Source organism: Haliaeetus albicilla, chromosome Z, assembly GCF_947461875.1.
Source record: "Haliaeetus albicilla chromosome Z, bHalAlb1.1, whole genome shotgun sequence".
NCBI classification, from domain to species: Eukaryota; Metazoa; Chordata; class Aves; order Accipitriformes; family Accipitridae; genus Haliaeetus; species Haliaeetus albicilla.
Window position 1 is genome coordinate 48217841 of NC_091516.1, and position 23904 is coordinate 48241744.

The window sequence follows — 23904 nt, forward strand, 5'->3', positions numbered from 1 at the left end:
AAAAAGACTGTTCAGTTTTGACTTGACACAATGTCCATTGTGTGCTCTGTACGATTTGTAATTCACAACTCCAAGTTGACTTACTGCATTTGCTTTAATCAGTTTTGTTTTCATAAGGCCAGAGGTGCTCTTTTTTAATTAGCATAATGAACAAACAGGACTTATCTCACATCTTAGTTTGTCTCTGTAAAAGAGTTCATTAAAATGACCAGATTTATCTTGTTAAACAGGAATATTCATTCTATGCTAACCCTTCCTCTGCCACATACAGAATAGCGATACAGATAAAGGAATTTAATTTATTTAATTGCTGTCCCCCAGTATAGTTCAACTAGTCAGTATGTGAGGGCAGGACCTCACTCTGGGAAGCGCGGTTTATTATCCCTTCTCCCCAGCATAACCCTCTTGCCTCATACTGTAGGCTACCTGCACCTGATGCTATCTGCTGTCAGATGTGCTTTCAGCATAAGAAGTCTCCATGTGTCCAAGACATCAGTTTATTCATGGGAGCCAGGAATCAGGTCCCACTTTTTGAACATAGCTTTAATGAACCATTAGAGCAAAAATAGTAACTAGTCTTTTACTTTAGTCTATGTGAACATCCAAATACATTGATGGTTGTCCAAGCCCTAAGAAAAGAGTGAACCTGCAAAACTGGATTAAAGTCTTTGTAGGGCTTGTTTTCTGATGGGATTTCAATAAAATGTACTTAGAGGAACCTTATAACTCCTGAAAAGAAAAAGCAAAATATTTCTTTCAGCTTATTATTTTAAGCCACCCCAAACCAAAAAAGGTTCACTTTAAGTTCCTTTCCATAGCTTTGATATAATTTTCATACACCTGCATTTTTATCTCATGTAGCTATGTATATCACAGCTGTATGAAATACCGCCAGGAACTGTGAAGCATTTCCTAGAAAATATATGTTCCTCTTTCAAACACCTCACATAGCAATTGCTGTTTTATGTACAGTTCAGCTGGGCTCCATGAATGAATCAAGGACCAAGGAGCGAGGCCAATCACATCCTCAGTAAGACTGGATCCTGTGTCACATAGGCACCACACATATGCACCAGTAAGCCCGATACACCAGAGGGGTTTTGCTGGTAAAAAAAACATATTCTGCATCAACTGTACTGCCTACTCAAAAGAGTCTGTCTCACAGCAGCACTAAGACATTTCACAATAGGAGGAGGCAGGGAGGATTTGTGGGGTTGTTTCTTGTCCTTAGTCAAATTCCTCATCACCACCAATGCCTTGATATTCTGTTGGCAAATAGAGTGGCGAGGTCCTCTTTTGTGCTTCCCTCAAAATGGATTATCTCACAGTGACATAGTCCTCTGTAAGAAATAAAGCTACTAGATAAATCGGTAGATAACCTAGAATTGAGAGTGACAAGGCATTTTGTTTGTTTTTAATGTGACTGCAAAGGAAACTTCCCAAGGGGCACTGCTGACATAGAGTAAGTATCAACTCCAGAGGAAAGGCTAAAAGGTTTTGGAAAGGAGAGAAAGAAAGATTGTCCTCTTCTCCAGACTTTTCTCTTCCAATGAAGTTATAAAAAGTCAGTTCCAGATGCCTTGCCAGCCCCCAGCTATAACTTTTGCCTTCTGTTCATGTCCTAAGTGACATACTGCTCTGCATGTGATTGCAGAGCTCTTAGATCAAACAAGTACTTCATTCACTTCTCTGGGTGATGATGCTTGCCTGCAGGAGGGAAGACCAAGGGGATACTGAATTGTTCTTTAGTAGTTGTATACCATGTACTGCAAACTCTGCAACAGCTGTTACACACTGAAGAAATGTGTAGCTAAGGTCTGTTACCATTATTTAACATCTCTCTCATGACAATGAACTTTAAGATGAGAAATCCTGAAGCAGACAAGGTATAAAACAGAGGTCAAAGTGGATGAAAATAAATTATAAAATTGTCCCTGTGTTATCCTCTTAGGAACTACACATTGTGTCTTGTAAAACATGGATTAATTATTTATCAAGAAATTTTTGTAAAAAAATACCAAGTGTTGCAAAAGTATTGTACTGGTATTATTACCTGAGTATTAGAAGTCAAAAACCCATGCAGCTAGTTCTGCAAATTAAAGTCTATGTTGTGAGTTATGATGCTTCTCTCACATAGCTGTATAAGTTTGAGTGCCAGAGTACCTAAAGGCATAAACAGGTAGCTAGCAAGTCAGTCCCAAAGCCAGTCCAACTATACACATACCGAACTTTTAATGCATTCTTTTTCTAAAATTCCCTTTTAAGAAAGTGGTGTTTTGCTGACAGATGGTTAAAATCTTTTAGACAAATAGTGTATTATAAAGCAATAACGACCTTTAGATACATGCCTAGAAGTCTTATGTTTAATTATTACAGATAGAAAACAAGAAAACATTACCTTAGACCAAACAAAAAAGAGTCAAGGGAAGAAATCATGTATTATTCACGTATCATTTTGATTTTGAGCAACATTTTCTTCTATTATTAGAAAAAGAAAAAAAAAAGTGCTATTGGAAATATGAGATCTATTTTGTCACATGGGTTTGATCCTGAGGTTTCTGTAAAGTTGCAGTGGTCACCAGCATCATTTCTTCAACAACGTTTGCATGACTGGATCCATTGCCCACAAGACCTTCCTAAAATGAACTGTACAGGACCTGGTTTGAAGAGGATTTAGTGAAAATCAAATTGAATAAATGCTTTAAAAGTAAGCACTGAAATCTCTATAAAATATCAGAGGGATGAGTATGCAATAAATCTAATAAACTATCTTTAAAATGTGCAACAAAGAAGAACCTAATTCACTTAGAATGCTGAGAAGCCTAAATGGTTATGGAACATCAAAAGAGTAAAATTCTTACTTTCAGAAAAATATTCATGCAAATGATAAGACACTATGCCTTCAATGTCCACATTTATCAGCCTCTGGAAGAAAGATATAATTCATTAACCATAGCTTCATCAAGGAAGCTCTCAGAAGCTAAAAGTTCGAACTCTTCTAAACAAAGCAAGGATATTTTTTCTTATTGCATCTCTTCAAGTTGCCTCTAGCTGTTCAGAGCCAGAGTAGCTTTTCAGTTAAACATATTCTGAAATTAATTATTGAGTGGGGGGGGTATGTGTGCCAAAGATGTCCAATTTATACTTTTATCATACTGTATAACTGATTTCTGTGATTATGGCCACAGGATTAGTTTGGGGGGAGTGGGGGGAGGGAGGAATTCTCTTGTCATACTCCCACACAATGCTATTCATCGTTAGGATCAAATAGTATTGGAAAAGGTTCCTATGGTGAGTAGGCTTAAGGTTTTAATAACTTTCTAACTCACACAGAACAAGTATTCATGCCACCCTATAGACCTTTATGTGAGAGCTGCCCAATGTGAAAGAATAAAGTCTGATGGTTTGTTATTTTTAGCATCATATTTATACCAATAAAAGTGGTATGAAATGAGTGAAGTGTGTGGCAAATATGTTATCAGTCTGCTTTGGAAGCATTTAATATCTATGTTGGGTTCACTTTGCCAAGGGCGGGTGATTTTTACAAAGTATGGTGTGATGGAAATTCAAGCTTAGAAACTCAGTGTCTTACAAGATCAGCTGTAGACTTTGGCAGTGAGCCAACAGCAAGGTCTACATGCTACTGACCTTTCATTTATGCCTGTTAGAGGCCACTTAGAACTCTTACAAAGTGTTTAGTTACATTGAGAAAAAGTGGTAATGACAAAAAAAAGAGGCTATTTGGGGAGTCTTCCATAGTCTCAATGCCAAACCTTGACCTCTGACTACAGTGATTTTAAGATCTTCCCACCAAGGGACACCTTTTTATACTGTTTGTTAGTGACCTGTCCCAGAAAGGTCCGGGTCTGGGACTGGGTTCTATGTGATGCCAATATGTGAAAATCTCACTTCCTTACTTTGAAAGGACCTCTACGCTCTAGCTTATGTTCTCAATCTACTTTTCCAGTCTACTAACAACAGCCTAATGCTTACAAGGCAGTAGATGTTCTCTCTTTTTTTTTCCCCTTCTTTTTTCCCCTCACTCTCAAATGGTGTTTATTTTTGCCAAAGGTAAAGTTGTGTGAAGGAGCCATCACCTAAGTAAAACCTCTTTTATCTTGTATGTAGCAATACCACAAGATCTGCTACAGGCTTGGGCTCATATGTTGTTTCTCAGAGAAAAAGCAAAAGACTCATCTTACTCATCTTTCTTCTCTAGTTCCTTGTGTTTCAACACAAGCACAGCTACATGTTCTGGTGATGGAAAGGTGAAGGGGAAGTATGGGCCACATTTGCACAATGGCTGAGTTTTCCACACTTCTCTGCCAAATACTGTCCTTTCCAGCAACCTGACATGAAGACATTAAGCAATGTAGGTAATCCTTTCAAAGGAAGACCAATAGCAGCTGAGCAAAGTGAGTGATGAAAACATCCATCTTCAGTTATTCTAGGATCTAAATATAATTCTTAGTAGAAATAGTTTTAAATTTTTACTGTAAATTTTTCCAACAACGTAAATTTAATTTGGGCAGATTTTATAGGGTAAAGTAATACAGCACAGGGGAAAATCTCAAATAGAATATTAAATGCTAAATGAGAAAAAAGAAAAAAGAAGGGAGAAAGAAAGAAGGAAAAACACTTTTTAAAGTCCCAAATCAATTTTGCCATAAAAAGTTAATAAAATTATAAAATCTGTACCATAGCCTTCAAGGATCTTCTGAGCACTGTGTTGACACATAATTTTCTGTATGAATAGAGTTATTATACTTACAATAAATAGAAAATCATGTAGACTTTCATAACACCTGAGTCGAAGGTTACTACTCTAAGTTTATTTTACAATAAAGTAGCATTTTAGACAGACAAGAACTCTACTTTTACTATAACATTTTGTTAAATTTTTCTTGAAATTTAATTTTTTTAATTTTAAAAAGTGTATTGTATTTTTTATAAAATCTAATAACTTTTTTTACATTCAAAAGCTTTTTCTGAAAATTATGTAAGTATTTGATCACTTTTCACAGTTAATGTTACTTAACACAGAATAAGTGTTTGAACTTCCTTTAATAAAACTCCTGTTGTTGTATTCTTCTTTGTAAAAGTTAGACATGTATTTTCCCACATCTGAAGCATTGTACTGTTCTATTTATAAAAAAAACAAACTTTGTTTTTAGTCCTAAAGCATAACTTAAATAAGAAATTAGCTGATCCAGGAAAATATGTTTCAGAATGTAAGTTAAAAATACATGGTACATACCATAGCAGTTCTTTCTCTGTCAAGAATCCTAGCTCAGGACAGGAAGGAAAAGCAGTTAAGGAATGTGTGGACTGTGAAGATGGGACCAAGTATTAAAGCGCTATCACTGACTTCAAGTTTGTAATACCAGTTCAGTCAGATTCTTGGTCTGAACCTGTACATTACATCTAAATGTGAAGCCAAGTGCATGTGCATAGGTTTCATTACTCTTTGTTACCCCTACTCCCTCAGTGCAAGAAATAAGAGCAATGATTCTCTAAAACAAACAAGTCTCTGCTGGGAGCAAATAGTGTTTTACAATGTGATTTTTATCTGGGACAAACTGTAATTTTAAGGATAGTCACATGTTTTGTATTATGCAGCGATGCAATCCTTAACTTTTCAAGGTACCTTTGACAAGATTCAGAGAGGCATAATGTATTTATAATTATGATATCTGTTAAAAATTAAAAGTAAGTACTGACTTGTTTCTATTTTTCCTCTGGCACAGAACATACAGACAAAACAGATTATCAGATTTCTTTATAGACCTGCATTGAAAGATGAAGTTTCATGGGGACTTATAAAAAAACCCTCAATATACAGAAGAAGTCATAACATTGATCTGAAAACTAGAATACCATAGTCAAATTTCAGTATGTGATGAAATTTAGTTCAAAAATTTATGCATTCAGCAGATTATTAATTTATGATCTGAACCGTTTACTCCTCAATCGATTTTAGTATGTTTTTAAGGTGTATTTGTTATACATTCTAGTTAACATTCAGTCCTGAAAATACTGTAACCTGCTCTGCATTCACGTATTTACTCCCCATTAATATACTTGCAACTGGCAAAGCTATACATTCATAGGATAAATTAATCTGTGAATATACGAGGAGATGAAATTTCATTTTTACATTTCATTGGAAATGCAACATTTTTTAATCTTTTGTTCAGTCTGAGCGGTTGAACTGGTTCCTGGCTCCTTCAGCCAAACAGGAGACAGAAAGAATGCCACATGGTGAATATAATTATCCAACAAATGTAAAGTTCAAACATTACCTTAGAGTGTCTGCATGCCATCTGCAAATCGAAAATGTAGTAATAAAGAAATTTGAGTACTGAAGACATTTGAGGGAAATATAGGTCATATAGCCCTTCCCCTTACTCAGTAGTAGTAACAAGTAGTCTAGAAATGATCCTATAGTATTTTCTTAGAAAGGATTTCCACTGGTATAAGAAAATCATGCGTTATGCTGTACATATGAAACATGTTGTCTGTATCTTCATTACAAGACCCAACAAAAGGCTAAGGCAGCAGAATTGACACTTAGCTGTCTGTAGAGCATGTTAATGTGAAACTATGACTCAACAAACGCATTTTTGAGGCACCAAACTTTTGGGTTGGGAGAACTCTGTAAGTCATTTATTTCTTATCTACATTTACTGAGTAATATTTACCTGAAGGACTTGAGGACTTCAACCTTTAGGGTTTTCTGTATCTCCCACAGATACTGTTTTCCACTGGAACTGTGAGTTATTCCAATAGTTCAGTGTTGGAAGATAACTTTCTGCTGTATTATTTCCATGTGTTGTATAAATTTTCCTTTGGATAAAATGCATAAACAAGTCTCAGATTTAGGCCTGCTCTGTGCTGGCTGTTTGTTTGGACCATTAGATCACTGAATCAGACTCTTAGCTTTACGGCTGGATAAATAAATCAACTTAGACCATGTGATGTTTTCTTTTAGGAGCTGTAATTCCCTATCTATTTTTGAAAGAAAATGTAGTGGTGTTTTACAAATGGGTTCTAGCCTGCATTAGAAAAGGATTTAAGGCACTCCTCCATCCTCAGCATTTCCTCTTTGGATTGCTGCAGCTACCTGTAACCTCAACAAGTTAGTTTCTGATAAGTCTTCACTCGGTGAATTGTTTTCTCTTGGTGTTAATCAAAGCTGCCTAGTTGTCCAAGTGTTCTGCATAACCTATGTGCCCCTGCAAGGACTGGGGATTGCACCCAGAGGTCTCAGAGCCTAACTACTACAAGGTGTGACATACAGAGTTGCAGGGTCTAGGTATTTTGCTTTACTGTAAAAGGAAGTTTACATAAATTGTTGCCAACTGGCTGAGTGTTCACAGTATTAGAAAAGCCAGCTAGTTTACACGTAAGAAATAGATTGAGGTTGTGCAGTATCCTTGTTACAGCTCTATCCCTGGAAAAATTGCCCATGTCACTTTGTATTTGAAAAGAGCAGCATAGAATACATGGCATGAAGAAACAGTGTCAAATAGAGACAGGAGAAAGACAGCTTACATGTATGAATAGCATAAGATCTTTATAATTAAGAAAAAATTGTTCATTACAGTGGGGGTATTTCTTTATTGCTTGTAAAATATATTTTCCATTCTTCATGATAGCCTTAAAGATTTCCATTTGCCAAGAGGCCTTACTTAAGTTCACTGCATAATTACTACACAGTTACTAAACATGTACTAATGTGTGTAGCACTATTTCTAAAGTGTATTCTGCAAACCATGCACCAATCTCCCCTCCCTTTTCAAAAGCAAGGCTCACACTGATATAAGCTTATACTGAATTCATCTGCACCATGCCTAGATTAAAATGGAGGAAGAACAGATGCAAATTTATTTTAACATATTGACTATTATATAGATCCGCAGTATCAACTTTTTTAGTATCTTTTCAACATTGTTATTATGACTTTAAAGAAGTGCAGTTTATTGGTTAGCTTCCATAACCAACATGGAAACAAATCACAGGAATATTAATTTCTGAGAAACCTTCATAAAGAGAAGTGGAATTGCACAGCCCACAAAGAAGATTAAGAACTGTTTTTCTCTATCTTTTTCTACTTCTGAAATTCCATGATTGTTGTAGGAAAAGTGATAGCTTTTGGTATCCCCAGAGAATACTTTCATTTTTTTCAATCACGTAAATTTTCTTTGCTCAGACATCTATAACGAGACAGAGGTAGCTTACAATAATTTACATTTCAATCTCCCAAATGCATGTGAAGTGGAAAACAGTTCTGTGACAATAAAAATTTATTAGCTGAGCTAGGTGTAATTTACAGTTAATATATGAAAAACTTCTCAGTTCACTTCATTCTGTCTGATAAGGCAGAAAGAGCAATATATTAACATAATGGATCTGTGAAGTGGTTAACACTGTTTACTTAACATGTTGTCTATTACATGTGGAATTTTAGTTTGAGACTTTTTCAAGGAAAGTGACATCAACAATTGACAGTTATTGATTTGGCAGCAAGGTGATTTAACTAGTTTTGAATAAATGAAAATCAAAATCCAATTAAACTTGACTTCCTAGCTGAACTATTTATCCCTGACAGAATGCTGAGTGAAGACTACCGGTACTTGGATAGGCCATACTTTGGTGTGATGAAATCAGATAGCTTAAATGTAATAAATCTAAAGAGAACATCTATTTTCTCTTTGTTGTTTGCAGACAGTAGTTAGTAGGTATCCATCCTGAACAAAACCCTTTTTTTCAGGTGTTCATACTGAATAAAAGTATTTAACAGTAACAGCATGGCTGAATTCCTAGAGTTCTTAAGGAAAATCAAGATAAACTAAAAGCTTATCTCCAACTCTCTCAAACAGCAACAGTTCTCACAAACAAGATTATTTTTATTAATAAAATAATAACTTGATAATAACTTAATAATGAAGTTTGCCTCTAAGTTTATTATTAACTTTAGGTTATTAAATTGCAACTGTTCTATAAAAAGAGTACACATTTATGCTGTTAATATGGCCCATGAAATCTGCACTTTCTGAGTCAATGTGCAACTTAGCTCCCTGTATATATTCAGATATTCTCTGCTTGCTACACTGATGTACTGGTGGGGTAAAATTAGCAGAGAAAATGACAGAAGCTAATGCAGAAACAGACCAACTGACTGCAAATGCAAGACATCTGCCTATGTTTAAATGGGTGTGTACAGCATAGGTTTAAACTCCTTAAGTTCAAAATAACTTGAAAGATAGAGTGTTGAGAGCTTAGTAATAGAATGGTATCTAACACTCTTCCTAAATTAAATGGTAAATTGCATCTTACTGGGAACAGTGAATTACAGCATAAATTATGATTTAAAAGTAATGGTGCCTACTGCTCTTAGTCACTGTTTGCATTTTATGTTGCTTGGGATAGTGGTGCTTTCATGAAGGCAACAGAAAGTGGATAAAGATTCACCAATTGTTAGAACAATTTGATTATGATAGTTGTTTTTCATGCCTTTCTATCACTACAGGAGCTCGCACGACAGTTTTGCTTGCATAATCTATAAGCATGATTTGTGGGAGCTTTATACCCCTACCTTACACACAGTCAACACAGACTGTAGACCTGTCAGTGGCCTTCAAGCACCACATTTCTTGTAAACATATCTGCATTTATAACCTCAAGTGTTGATTTAAATAATAAAATGGAATGGTTTAGGGTGAAAGAAATATATGCCAGCAGTTATTGCAAATATTACAAACCCATCTTATATATCTGAAACTGCAGTAGGCCGTAGAAGTATAATAAATGTAAAAAATATTCTTATAATTCTATTTTTTATCTGGATTTGTCTTTCAGAAATTCCTCTTTCTTTCCTTCTTTTTTTTTCCAAACTGCAGCTTGAAAGAGCATGGTATTTACCCCTTCAGTGTCCAGAAGGATACAGATTTTCTTCAAAATCTGGGATCTGATATACATCTGCTGGGATAAGAATCTGAACTTAGAAATATCTCTTGTGCCTTTGGAAATCCACCTTCTAGAAAAAGTACATATATGTGGTGGAGGGACAATCCCATAACAGTAAACCAGAATGTCATTTTTTTTGGAGCCACTGGCTGTAAATGTATTGTTTTCCCTTTCCCTGATTGATGAGCTTATTTGTTGCCTGTGGCAACCCTCCTAGGTGGGAGGCAATGGAGGTAGCAGGCAACAGAGGACACCCTCCTTCCTTGGGTGTCTCTAGTACTGTCTTGGCCAAGGAGTGCATAGTGCTTCTCTGCAGAGCTTCAGCATGCTGGTGTTGCCTCTCATTTGTCAGCTTTCTCATGAAGAGCTCCAGGGTAAATGACCTTTTGTACTGCCCATGCTAAAACTCTGCTCCACAGTGATACAGCCAATCCCACAACCAAAAAATGACTCATTACTTTTTTAATTCAGATGGCAACTGTAAATTCCTGGTATGTCACCAGAGAGACTAATGTATGGAAACAAACTAAACCTGATAACCCACTGCTGGACTAAGTCAGACCCTTCACAGAAAAAAATGTGTCAGGAAACATGTGCAAACATTTGGCAAGTCAAAGGATTTTTATTATGATATATTTTATCAATTTCATTTAAGATTTTTTTTTTCCCAACAAAGGTATACAACTAGTGACAAGCTACCTGTTCCAGAATGTATATGTATCAGTTTAAAAACATCAGCTTTCATACACACATGGCCTATCCTACTCTCAAACTCAGGCAAAAGGAAAACTTTGTATATGTAGGCAAAGTCAGAAAGTACCAGTACTGATGACTCAGCCTGAGGAAGCCAGTGAAAAATTACACAACCAATGCAGGAACTCTCTGACATTATCAGTACATTTGTATGCTATGACCAGCAGATATTAGCGATGAGAAAGGAATGATAACTTTATTTGTGCAGGAAAATGTCATGTTTGCAAAGTGCTTCACCTGATACAAGAAATAGGCTGTTTTGTCTATTTCTGGGTCTTTTCCTACAAGATAGTGATACATTTGTCTCTTGGCTGATATATTAGCTGTGATGCTCTTTTCTTTTCTTTCAGAGTCCTGTCTTCACTACGCACTTATGGCAGGGTTTGTTACATATTTTTACAAAAACTGTAAGAAATAAGATACAAGGCATATAGACATTACAAAAGAACTCACAAACAGATCAAATGATGTTTTGTTGTTGAGCAACTGCTCTCAAGAATTCAGAAGAGAAATATGGTGTTCACCACCTTCTGTTTGATCAGATTACCTTCTTCTGCATTTTCCATTCTTTTGGAAGTAGAAACAGAATTTTGCAGATCAAGAAGTAAATTGCTGCATAAATGTCCTTATCTTTTGATTAGTTTCTTTATAGAGTTTATATCATGGACTTGCTTACAAATTCATGGCACTGTCATTACTGAGGTATACTGGCAAAATGCACTACATTTTATACACATTAAGGATTGCATTAATTCACTGCTATATCTCATATTGCCCTCCTACATGTTTCTCTTGCAGTAGATATTGTCATTAAAATAATAAAGCAACATTTTCCTGTCAGCAAGTAAGCAGTACACTGAAGGTTTAAGTAATACCCATCTTCAAGTTTCTAGGTTCAGAGAATATGAAGATCTTTGAACCCATTAAAACTCACTTTTGTTTCTTAAAAATAACTATAGTGTTGTTATATACTAAAGTGTCCATGGCTTATGCTTGCTTGCTTTCTGACACAGGATCTATTACTCCCTATTCTATAGAACAATGGCTGTCAGCCATTACATCACAACATGTTAATTAAAAGTTTCCATATTCAGCTTCACATTTTTTACCTTATGAGCATTGCTAAATGCAATGTGGAAAGAAAGGCTTACATTGGTTTAATAGTAGTTTTCAAAATATTGATTCACAAGCTGAAGGTTTAGGAGGTGGGGATTGTAAAGGTATTCTGAGTGCCAATAATTTCTGTTTCTACTCTATACTACTGAATAGCTCTGATAACAACAGTACTATTACTTTGCATGCATTCCTTCTACAAAAGACTTGTGAGAAAGATGTAGATATAGGTAATGATGATAGAACTTATACACTCTTCCTGGTTTAGAGAAGAAACCTACTACTTAGTTGTTTCTGTGGAGATCAGCAACTTCAGATCAACATAAGTATTTATAACATCAGACAATAACACTGGCATACTTGCATTTCACTGTAGTAAATGTGACATGCCAGATAATGTCTCATATGTATAAGATGAGATTTATTCATGTTGTGTGAAAACACTGAAAAATCATATTGTAGAATTTAACATACAGGCATTATGGGAACTAATTTCTAACTTCTCATAGAACCATGTTGTGTACAATTCCTGAGTGTAAAGGAACACATCTTAAAGAAAATTGTCACAGCTCCTTCTCTTAGAACAAGAACTTGCAAGAAGCTCAAGAGATGGAGCATGACAGTACTGCTGGAGAATGCAAAAAGATCTATGCAATGCTGTCAGGCTAGCAGGACTTGGCGAAAGTCTGACAAAATGTTTCAAGGATAGAAAGCTCAAGAAAGGGCATAGAAAGCAAGGAGTTAATAAAGGAGTTCTGGCGACAGGAGGAGTGAGGTATATGCATGTGTAAAAATGCATAAGAGAGACAGTGGTAATAAATGGGAAAAAATCACTTGGTGGAAAACTTCAGCATGAGAAACAAAGCCAACTGGCAATCAAAGGACTTCTGAAAGTGGGACTCTTGCTGACCCTTGCAATGGAGCAAAGAGCATCTCAGCAGACAACACTGGAGTCGACCAAGGAAAGCCACGTATGAATGAGAGTATTAAGATGTCTGAGCTTATTATTGTGGCAGGTTTTTCCTTTCGATTCATAAAATCCAACTCATAAATGCTGTCCAATGAGCTGGAAGATATTTCTTTTTCAACACGGCAACCATCAGATTTTTTAGAATAATGTTGTGATATCAGAATGTATAACAAAACAGAGACAACTTTTTACTTCTTATTCTCAAATTTTGCAGTGTTCTTATTATTCTAACTGGAAATTCATTTCTGACAACCCAGGAGGTGTTCTTTCCTTACAATTCCAAGCTGTTTTGAGCGAGTATGAGCAGGAATTTGGAACTTTCTGAACAACAGAAGGGTTCCAGCTGGTAGCTGATAGAAATAGATTCTCAGCCAAAACAGGAAGAATAGTAAGAAGCCAAAGTTTGGAAGTATGTATATTAATACAGCATGTATTACCCATATGTTTGCACATACAAAGATCTATGTAAACACATGCACTCAGTCAATATTAACTTAATCTAGGTAAATGAAAACAAGATTTTGTAATAAAAATAGAATGTTGTGTGATACAACAACTGTCACTGAACCTACCAACCTTAAGAGTTCTTCTCCATTTCAAAATAAAATTCAGTATATGGAAGACCAGAATGAGTGGGCAATTCAGGACTTTTAGGGCATGTTATGATGACACGCTGGAGCAAGAAACATCTTCAGCAAAACTTTCCTCTGTTGGACAGCTGCGTTTTTTGGATTATGTGATCCCTATATGACTGGCAATGTTACACATCAATTACAGATAAATAAATGCTGATTAATTATGCTACAAAGAACACATGACACTTTGTGCTTTGTGTATTTCCTTCAATATTTGTTCCACTTTGTTACAGAGTGAACTTCTTCCTTATTTCTCACACAAATAACCAATGTGCTATTTACAACCTAAACAAAACCCCATATCTGGCAGTTGTTCTTGCCACAAACAAGAGCTTTCCATCCATGCAAGAGCTGAATCAGAGCAAATGTTTAAAAAGACAGCTGATAATATTTTATGGCTGATTCATTCACACAACTTTATATTTTGTTGGAGCTTTTTAAAGTGGCAGTGACTCCTTCATTAACATACTAGCCCATGATTAACACTGCTTCAAGTTATACATTTTATTGACTAAAAAAAAAAAAAAAAATCATGTACAGATATTACTCCAGAGGACACTGACTTCTGCAACACAAGATATGAATAAGTGCTTCAGAAAAAAACAAACAAATGAACGAACAAATGAAAAACTGTAGGTAGAGGTATAGACTGTGGAGTCATACCAAACTGACTATCCATATAGAGTTCTCAGTTGATTTTTGTGAGAGCTTTCTTGTCATTTTGGCTAGTTGCTATGGCAATTGGAATTCTGTTTTTGTTAATACAATAAAAATTCACTTCATCAACATGATAGAAAGTCACTGATACTATATGACTTTTATCACATTAGTACCTTTCTCATGGCATTAGAAACTCAACAGAGGACAGGAAAGTCACTGATCCTACAGCAAAGTCCCTAATTGAAAGTAACAGTTACAGGTGTGATATGAAATATGTATTATTTCACAGGACTTCAAACCTTATTTGTTACAACATTACCTGGATTTGGAAGACTATTGCTGATCCAACCATAAACAGCTGATTTTTTCCTGAAGAAATTAGTTTGGGGATTTTTCATTCAGAATTTTTTTTTTTAATGTTAAAAAGAAAATATACACAATTCATACAATTATATTATCTGCTTTTTTTTTTTTTATTTGCAGATTTTATTCTAAAGAGGTAGGGCCTGATCTAAAGCCTGTTACAGAAAATTAAAATGTTTTAGTCAAGTTTTGTGGGTTTAATATTTTCATAAGTAGATAACACATAGATAGCCAAATGTTTAAAAAGTCCTCTCTGTAAGAACCAGAGAGGTGCTCCAGTGATTTGAACTTCCACATACACATTCATTTCAAAATAATTTTCAAAAGTCATATAATTTCACATCAGTCATAAAGTGATAAAAGTCACTTTCTAACAACCTGATTGCGAATTCAGGAAAAAGAAAAAGTATTTCATTAAAAAAAAATTATTTTGCCTATCCTAAGGCAAACTGACTACTACCCAACTTCATTTTTTTAAAACTTGGATAGAGCTTTCCTTTTGATTAAATCTGGATTAACCTCCACCATTCAAAACAATATGTCACAAAAAATACCTAGAGAACTCATTGACATTTTTTGCAGTTTAAAACTTTAAAAAAGATATTTGGTCTGTTGTAAAAAACCTACTTATTTGTGAAGTAGAGTTATAGGTACAAGTGAAACTATTGAACTGATTGTCCTTATCTTAGAACCAGATCTAGGGCATCAATACCCTGAATTACAACATTAAAAATTAAAAATAAACTGAAATTAAGAGACAAAACATTAAGAAATATGAACATACAACCTCCAGGCATAGTTTTTTCTGTAACAAGTGGAAATATTTTGCTATGGTGTCAATACATTGACAATCACTTACTAATGATTTTCTCTTACAGCATGGATACTTGGCCTCTTGCAGAATTATTTAACCTCTTACTAGAGATTACCGACCTTGACAGGCCACTAATCTGATCCAGGATAAAAATTCCCCAGCCATTTTCAGTAGAAATGCTGTGCTTCTGGAACAATACTCTCAGACTTCAGTGATTTGTCAACAGTAAGCTCTCTGTCCCAGAGCGCACAGTCAATATACAACTTACTATCTCTCCAGGGAACAGATAGTTTGAAGTCTTATAAGTCTCAAGCTTTGCATTGTGCATTAATTAGTTCACATTTACGCAGCCATGTGAATCAAGATGGCTTCTGGTCACAATTATCAGTGTTTTTATCTTGAAGTCACTGGCATGAATCATACTGGAAGCTTTCCTGCAAAGTTCTGCAGAGGGAAAAAATGTTGTCTACCCTCGCCACCAATCACTTAGAAAGACAGCTTTCATTAGCATTGCAGATGTAGTCTCAACTCCAGCTTCAGACTGGGAATGATTTGATACTCTGGTGTTAACCATTCAACTGGAATTTCAATGCAGCAGTTTGTTTAGAGATTAATAGTATCCTATTACTCTGAGACCAGAAAGCTAACTGAACATTTCCATTTGAAACCATTAGGTGGCAAAGCTTATAAGGAATGGTTCATAAATTTCAGTCAAGCTAGTCATTAATTACTTGCTATTAATAGATTTGATTTGATTTCCTTATTTTACTTATTTAGTTTGGCAAGAACATTGCATAAAACTGGAACATGTTTCCTTGACAGTGGAGTTCCAGTCCCCAGGAATCCCACAGTGCATCCTGAAATGCAGTCACCATGCAGTGGTCTAACAGTGAGTTACAGATGGTCCTTGGCCTTCCCACTGTTCTGGTCTTGCTATAGATGCTGAGAGCTTCAGAAAGACACAGACATGTACTGATCATCTGTTCAATGGTCATGGGCTGGGTTTTTTTCACAGAACATAGAGGAGTAAAGAAAGATACTAGCTAGAAAAAGGCTACCAATGCCCAACAGTACGTATGCTCTCTTCCTAGGGACTATGGTATTTTGATCACAAACTTGTTTGAAGCTGAAATATTGCAGATTCCAAAAGGAAATAGCACACTGCTGTGTAAACAAAAACCCCAAACGCAACAACCATAAAAAACCTGCAATTTCAGTCCCATTAGTGCTGTCATCTGTAGAGCATCTTTGCAGATTATTTTTCAAAATTGACTACTTCTTGATGTATATCTAAATATGACCTGTTTTGCTAAGCTAAGCAAGCATGAGAACAGCACAGAGAGAAAAACAACATTTTCCAATATAATTACATACATATGTATGCGTGAACATATACATATACTTGAGGTTATATGCATGAGGTAAAAATCTATAAAAATAATAGTAAATATACAGTGAAATAGACTCTCCCACTCACAAAATTTCAACCTAGGGAGTGTATAAAAGTGTAGGATGCCAAAAATACAACTGTTGTACAACTACATGTGTATTAAAAAAAAAAAAAAAAAAAGCAACCAATTATGTAAGTTAAAAGAAACTAGTTGCAAGTTATCTTCTGTAATGCATATTTGACAAGCATCACTAAATTCTCTAGCTAATCTTCTGGCACACTAGAATAGAAACTGGGTTTGTGTGTATTTCCTCCATGTCTTTCTTCCAGACACTGAGGTTTTCCCTCTATTTTCACTTCACCCATAGCTTTTCCAACACACATTACTAGTAGTAGGTAATAACTTTACCTCCCTTCTAATTTGTTAACCCACAGGCATAAAAAAGAGTTGTAGTTCCAAATATTTGATAGAAAAATATCAGATTCTTCTCTTAATTTTATTTATGATGTAAGGAAAAATGTCCCTTATGGTGGCCAGATCCCTGAGCTAAATCTGAAAAAATGTTTTTTTCTCTCAGAAAATGAGCAGCTCCTTATTTCAACAATTGGTCTCTTCACCATAGATACTCAAGGAGATCATAATGTTGTTTGGAACCAATGCAGACAAAAATAGTAGACCTGCACCAGTGATAATCAGGCAAACATCACCTCCAGAAGCTGCAGCATAGTCTTCAGAAATAACAAGTCAATTGGGTATAAATTGGCACTATTTGTTATAGTATAAATAAAGTCACAAGTAAATTCTAAGGCTTAGCATATCCCAAAGATATGTGGTGCTACTGCATTCCTTTCTGTTGCTACAGACACTTGAGGTACCTTCAGACAATATAGCTGATTTTTAAATATAAGTTTGAAAACATGCCTGTATGAGTTGAAAAGAAATTCCTGTGGCTTAGCTGAAATATTTTGGAGAAAGAAAATACCTATCCTAGCAGAAAAACTTCTCTGTGTATTTATTCAATAGGAGATACTACTAATTCTCAACGACATGTTTGCCAAGGCATTTTTTAGAAGCTCTGCCACCAGAAGTGGAGAGTGAAAAATAAACTGCAAAGTAGAAAACTTTCTTGCTGGTACTAGTCCTGATCATTTGAATACAAGGTTGCACAAAAATTACAAAACCCCACAACTATGCAAATATTTCTCATTTTCATGATGTAGGGGTGAGGCACAAAGGGGAAGAAACCTTGGTAAAAGTTCCTTTTGATGAAGCAAAAGCTAGAGTGATGGTATACACATAGAAAGCCAGGTCAGGCAGACAGATTGTAAATATTATCAGTCACATTCAATTCCGAGGTAAATGGTTGTCCTGGTTTCAGCTGGGATAGAGTTAATTGTCTTTCTAGTAACTGGTATAGTGCTATGTTTTGAGTTCAGTAGGAGAATAATGTTGATAACATACGGCTGTTTTCAGTTGTTGCTAAGTAAAGTTTAGACTAAGTCAAGGATTTTTCAGCTTCTCATGCCCAACCAGCAAGAAGGCTGGAGAGGCACAAGAAGTTGGGAGGGGACACAACCAGGACAGCTGACCCAAACTGGCCAAAGGGGTATTCCATACCATGTGATGTCATGTCTAGTATAGAAACTGGGGGAAGCATCAGTTGGCAAGTGGTGAACAATCACATTGTTCATCACCTGTATGTTCCAATCCTGTTGTTATTATTATTATTGTCATTTTATTATTGTTATTATTATCATTATTAGTTTCTTCTTTTCTCTTCTATTAAACTGTTATTATCTCACCCCACAAGGTGTTTGTTTTTCTTTTTTCCAATTCTCTCCCCATCCCATGGGGGGGGCGGGGGGGGAGTGAGCGGCTGCATGGTGTTTAGTTGCTGGCTGGGGTTAAACCACAACAATGTTTTATGCAATAAAATGATCAAGATGACATCAATAATATATTAAAAAAATAATTGGTATATTTCAAATTTTGTTTCAATACCTGGAAGCTTTCTCCTTAGACAACTGTAAAGCATTCAGCCTGGTACTAATCATATACAAAATAAAGGAAAAGCGTCCTTATCACTAAAAAAATAAAAACAGAAGGTATAATAATGACAAAAAGGATGGTTTCTGTGAACAAAGGTCGTGTCAAACAGATTGGTTGTCTTTCTCTTGACTGAGTTATAAACAATGCAAATATAAATTATTCTATTATTATAGTATATCTGCATTTCTTCATGGCATCTGACATGAAATTATTATTTTAAAAGCTTGTGTTGTAAGAAACTAGCAGAGAACATACAAAATTAATATGGAGCCAATGCACTATATTCAGAAATCAGCCAAAAATGTCAGTGAGGTGGGCATTTTCTAGCAGCACTTACCAGAAATGAATTTTTGGTCTAAATCTATTTAATAGTTTTACAAATCAGTAAAAAATAAAGAGTTATTGCTACTTATGTTTGTATGATCATGAAGAATGAATGTAGATTGTGCAACAGCATAGTTTGTTTAACCTGAAGGTATTGAAGCACAGGTAAATGTCGGGTAATGCTTTCTATGATTATCTGACAAAGAAGAGCAACACAGTTTTGGTTATATAAACCCAATTATTTTGAATAAAGGAGAAGTTGTCTTGCCTTTTAATATTAAAATGGTAAGACTTCCATGTGTATATTTGGTCCTGTCCAGAGTTCTCTCCTCAGGTTTATGTTAATCTCAGAAAATATAATGAAGAGAAGATCACAGAACAGATCCATGTGTTAGGAAAATAAATCATTTTTTAAACTTTGACCCATGTGAGTTATTAAAGAGAAACATCATCAATATTCACCATAGAAGTACCTACACAAGAGAAAAAGACATTTAGTACTTTGGTGCTCTCCAATACCTTCCTGATAACAGCACTAAATAACATGATTAGATTGCTGGGGAAAAAAAAAAGCTAGAGAAATCTTCTCTAGAGAAGTTTCAAAATTAAATGCAATATCTAACTATAAAGGTCCATTACATACTCAGGAAAACTTCCCAAAATACATGATGAATTCATTTAACTTAGCATTTCTAAAATGAGATTGGATATGCCTTCTAGAGGTATTTTGAATGAGCTTTTTAAAAAAAAAAAATGTTGGTTGTGTATGGAAGCAGAGATTGGGACCAAAACACAACAAAACTTTCTGGTAATGGACTTCCACATTTCACTTCTTTCCTCTAAGATGGCCTGATTGGACCAACTACACTGAAATATTCTGATTCCAACAAACATATTTTCTGATTTCAGCTGGTCAACAGTGGATTTAAAGAAAGAAAGTTCTGCAGCGAGGTTGCTGAAAATGGTTATACTGATGTCTTCTCTGATGCCTCACTAAGGTACCTTGTTTCTGAAGTTTGGGGTATACTGGTGGTGAGATATGAGTTGAGAAGGAATCTCTCCCCTTTATTATGCTTTCAAGGAATTTTACATAAAGGACTGTTCAAGTAGGGAAGAAGTCATTACACACAGAGCCTGGCTCAGCTGCTGTGACCATATCTTCACATAACATAGTCTTTACCTTTTCCCTTTTAGTCTTTCACCTTCAAAAATCCGTTTCTGACAGCACAAATATTTTATGTCACTAAAATCTTTAGAGAGGTAACTGAGAATTTGGTTAGAAAGAAGAGGTGGAGATAAACAACAGGTCAAACTGGGAGGTCCTGTGGAATCTACACCCTTAATTCCTTAATACCATTAAATATTAAAACTTGATAAATTCTCATAAAAATAATAAAAGTCAGATGTTAGATTTAATTGGTAATAAGAAGAGGGAAATGGATGCAACAAAGTAACAACAGTGTATTATATGAAGTATCCTACATACTTTGCCACTTAATTTCTAGACAAATCTGTAGTCAATAATGTTTTTAAAATGTGGTCATTTACTACCCTAACTTTAATGTGAGCAGGAAGCAGCAATTGCAACAACAAAAGGAACAGCAGAGAGATTTAACATCTGGGAAGGAGTTCAGCAGGGCTGCATTATGCCACTACATCTGTTCAGGATTTATTCTGAAATGGTAATGCACATTTATCTTGATGGTTACAACACAGGGATTCAAATTAGAGGAAGCAAATGCTGTAATGTCAGGTATGCTGCTGATGTCCTTATCACTGAGTCTGAGGAATCACTTTGCAAGCCAGTAATGAGAGTGACTGCGGCTAGTTTGGACTGAGAATACCTGGGAACGTAAAAAAGACAGAGGAGCAACATAGAGGACTGGAAAGGAAAATATTACAAAAACAGCACAAAAAGAAGATCAAGAAGTCAAACAGAGAGTCTTCACAAGGTTTTTATTGTAGGAATATGAAATTGAACTATGCCTAGAGGACTTCAGCATTAGCTATGAAATAAATAAACAAAGTAAGTCTGGGAAGAAAATTGAACCATTTTTTATTCCTGATGATGTGTCTAATCTGACAGTAAGTAGTAAGTCATGTTTATAACCTTCATTTTCACTTTTATTTTACTCTCCTGATTTACATTGTTACAAAATGTGAACAATCTTCTATTCTTTAAGCATGTTTTCTGTTTGTTTGCTTGAATGCATTTCATGAAGAAAGTACATGTGTGGAAGGATTGTATTTTTACAAAATTTTAGTGAAAACTCAACTGATAGTGAAAACTCATAGCAAATGCATTTGTACACTTTGCAAACAATTATCTTATCTTTATATAGAAAGCAAACAGACATTATGCTAGCTGGCAAACTGACATCATAAGCAACTACTACCAACTAATAAACACAGCTGGAGAATTTGCATTCAGTCAAACTCCACTTACTGAATACAGGGTCCACTACCAGGAAGCTGGATAATAAAACATCTATTTTAAAGAGAAAATACACTATTGTCTGGTATTCTGACTATTTGAAATAAATTGAAAAGATAGGGTAACAAAAATGGTTTGGGTAAAAAGTAGGAGAAAGAAGAAAAGCAAACAAAACTAAAAGAGGATAAAGGTGCAGGCTAAAACAAATAAATTAAGAAAGTGTTTGTTACTGGAAAGTAAAGCAGAGTCAGTAATCCAAAATTGATATAAATCCATGAAATGCTGGCTTCTATACAATCACACCATCTTACCCTGCCTGCATACCTAGAGATTATGTTAAGTGGGGAAAAAAAGAGGACACTTTTACTTATTTTTTAGAGTAATGGAGTTTTATAACTAATTTAGAAAGTTACTTGCATATTTTTTACAGCAGAAGACTTTTGTGAAGGTATTGTGCTTAGGACAGAACTGTAAGAAAAGTAATCAAGACTCAAACTACAGGGGTTTTTGCCTACATTTTCCCCAATTCTTTCTGAAGTGGAATGCCTATATCTGGCTACAGATACCATGAAAATCTCATGAAAATCAGATAATTAGAACTGATGGTTGTAAGAGCCATGAATTTTTGTGTGATAGTCTTGAACTACTTGACTATAAGAAAAACAACCATCATTTTACAGGAACTGTTCTTTCTGTGAGCCAAAAATATATATTTTTAAAGCACAGGATTTGTATGCTACTAGTTTATAATCTGCACTAATTACTTCTCCAAACTGAAGATAAAAAAAAAAAAGACCAGCAAATCAAATTCTATAAAGTCATATTCTACAAATATTCAATACAGTACTCATTCTACAGTATTATTCAACATCATTTATGTTTGACACAATGGCAATTAAATACATCATGCAATGTACTAAGTGCCAGTAATAATATTTAATTGTAATTTAAGGGTAATTTGAACAAATAGCATAACTACAGGAAGCAGCATTATTTCAAAATAGGAGGATAAGATGATGTGAAATAAGAATTGGCAGAGAACTTCACCTTCCCACGAATTAGCTTTATTCTGAGTTCAGTTTTCAATTCCCTTATATTTATATCCTTATTTGCACACCTGCTTCAAACAGGGCCTAGAGGCTACAGCAAAAACAGTGAAAACAGTGAAAATATTGGCACTGACAGTAATGTATTTCCTCTCCAGCTCCAGTTCAGGTGACACACAAAACTTGTCTTAAATATGCTGTGCATTTTGATCATGTATATGCACACAAACGTGCATCGCCATGTAAAGCTGAAGAAATACGCACAACTACAGCTCTGCGTGGAACTTTAGAATTTCATTGTAGCTCTTGATCTTACAAAAAATGCTATCCTTTTGTGATCCCTTGTGTTTATTTAAATATTCATGTTAATATCTTAACAGAAGAGAAAAGTACCTTTCATTCATGCACATGTACAGGGTAATTGGATTAACACATTAGTATATAGTAATCTTTCATGTTTCTCATCATGTTTGCAAGTATGTATATATACACATATATTTTGTGCATGTATATTTTGTGAATACTGAATATGGATATGTGCAAATATATGCATATATACATATTTATGTCCATATATAGGTAGACTCTAATAAAAAAATATTTTACCATGCAAGGAATAGTGTAAAAGAATTCTTATAAGGGACTGTTTCAAAGACATCCCAAGTCAGAGAGCTCAATAATGAGACAAGAATCATCCCTGTTACTGATCAAGTATTCTAGGTTTTTCTTTAATGCAGGATTATATGAGCTAGAATAAGTTATCTACAACAATCTCGACCACTGTGAACCTTTTCTCCATTTCACTCTAATGGCAGGTCATTAATATCAATAGGACAAGTCAGGAAGCTGTTGGATTACATCTGAAATACCCCTTTCACTTTGATGAGACAGGCTCAAGATTGCATTTGGATTGCGGGCAGTTTGCTGTCTCATGTTCTTTGGGATTAAACATATGCAGTTTGTAACATAGCTGAGGAGCAACTGTGGATGCTAAATTTGACTGGTCCCCACACAGAGCTTAAAATAGGCAAACAAGTTACATGTCTAAGTGACCTATAATATATTGAATTACTCAACATGTCATTTGACAAGAGTGGGCAAACCCAGTCAAAACCGTTTTGTCACTAGTAATGAAGAGATAGAAATATCTAGGTATGTTTCTTTTCTTTTCTTCAGTATTGAACTGTTCTATTTGTGTTGAAACTGTCTCCAAAGAAACCAGTGGTTTTTAATGTAAAATTTCCTCCTCAAGGAATAGGCTCTAATTTTTCATTTTTCTGAGGATAAAAATATTATTCTCTTAACATAAAAGTACCATCTCTTCTATTGCTGAGGGAAAAAAAAAGAACTTTAATATAGCCCAATTCATCAAATTGATTCTTT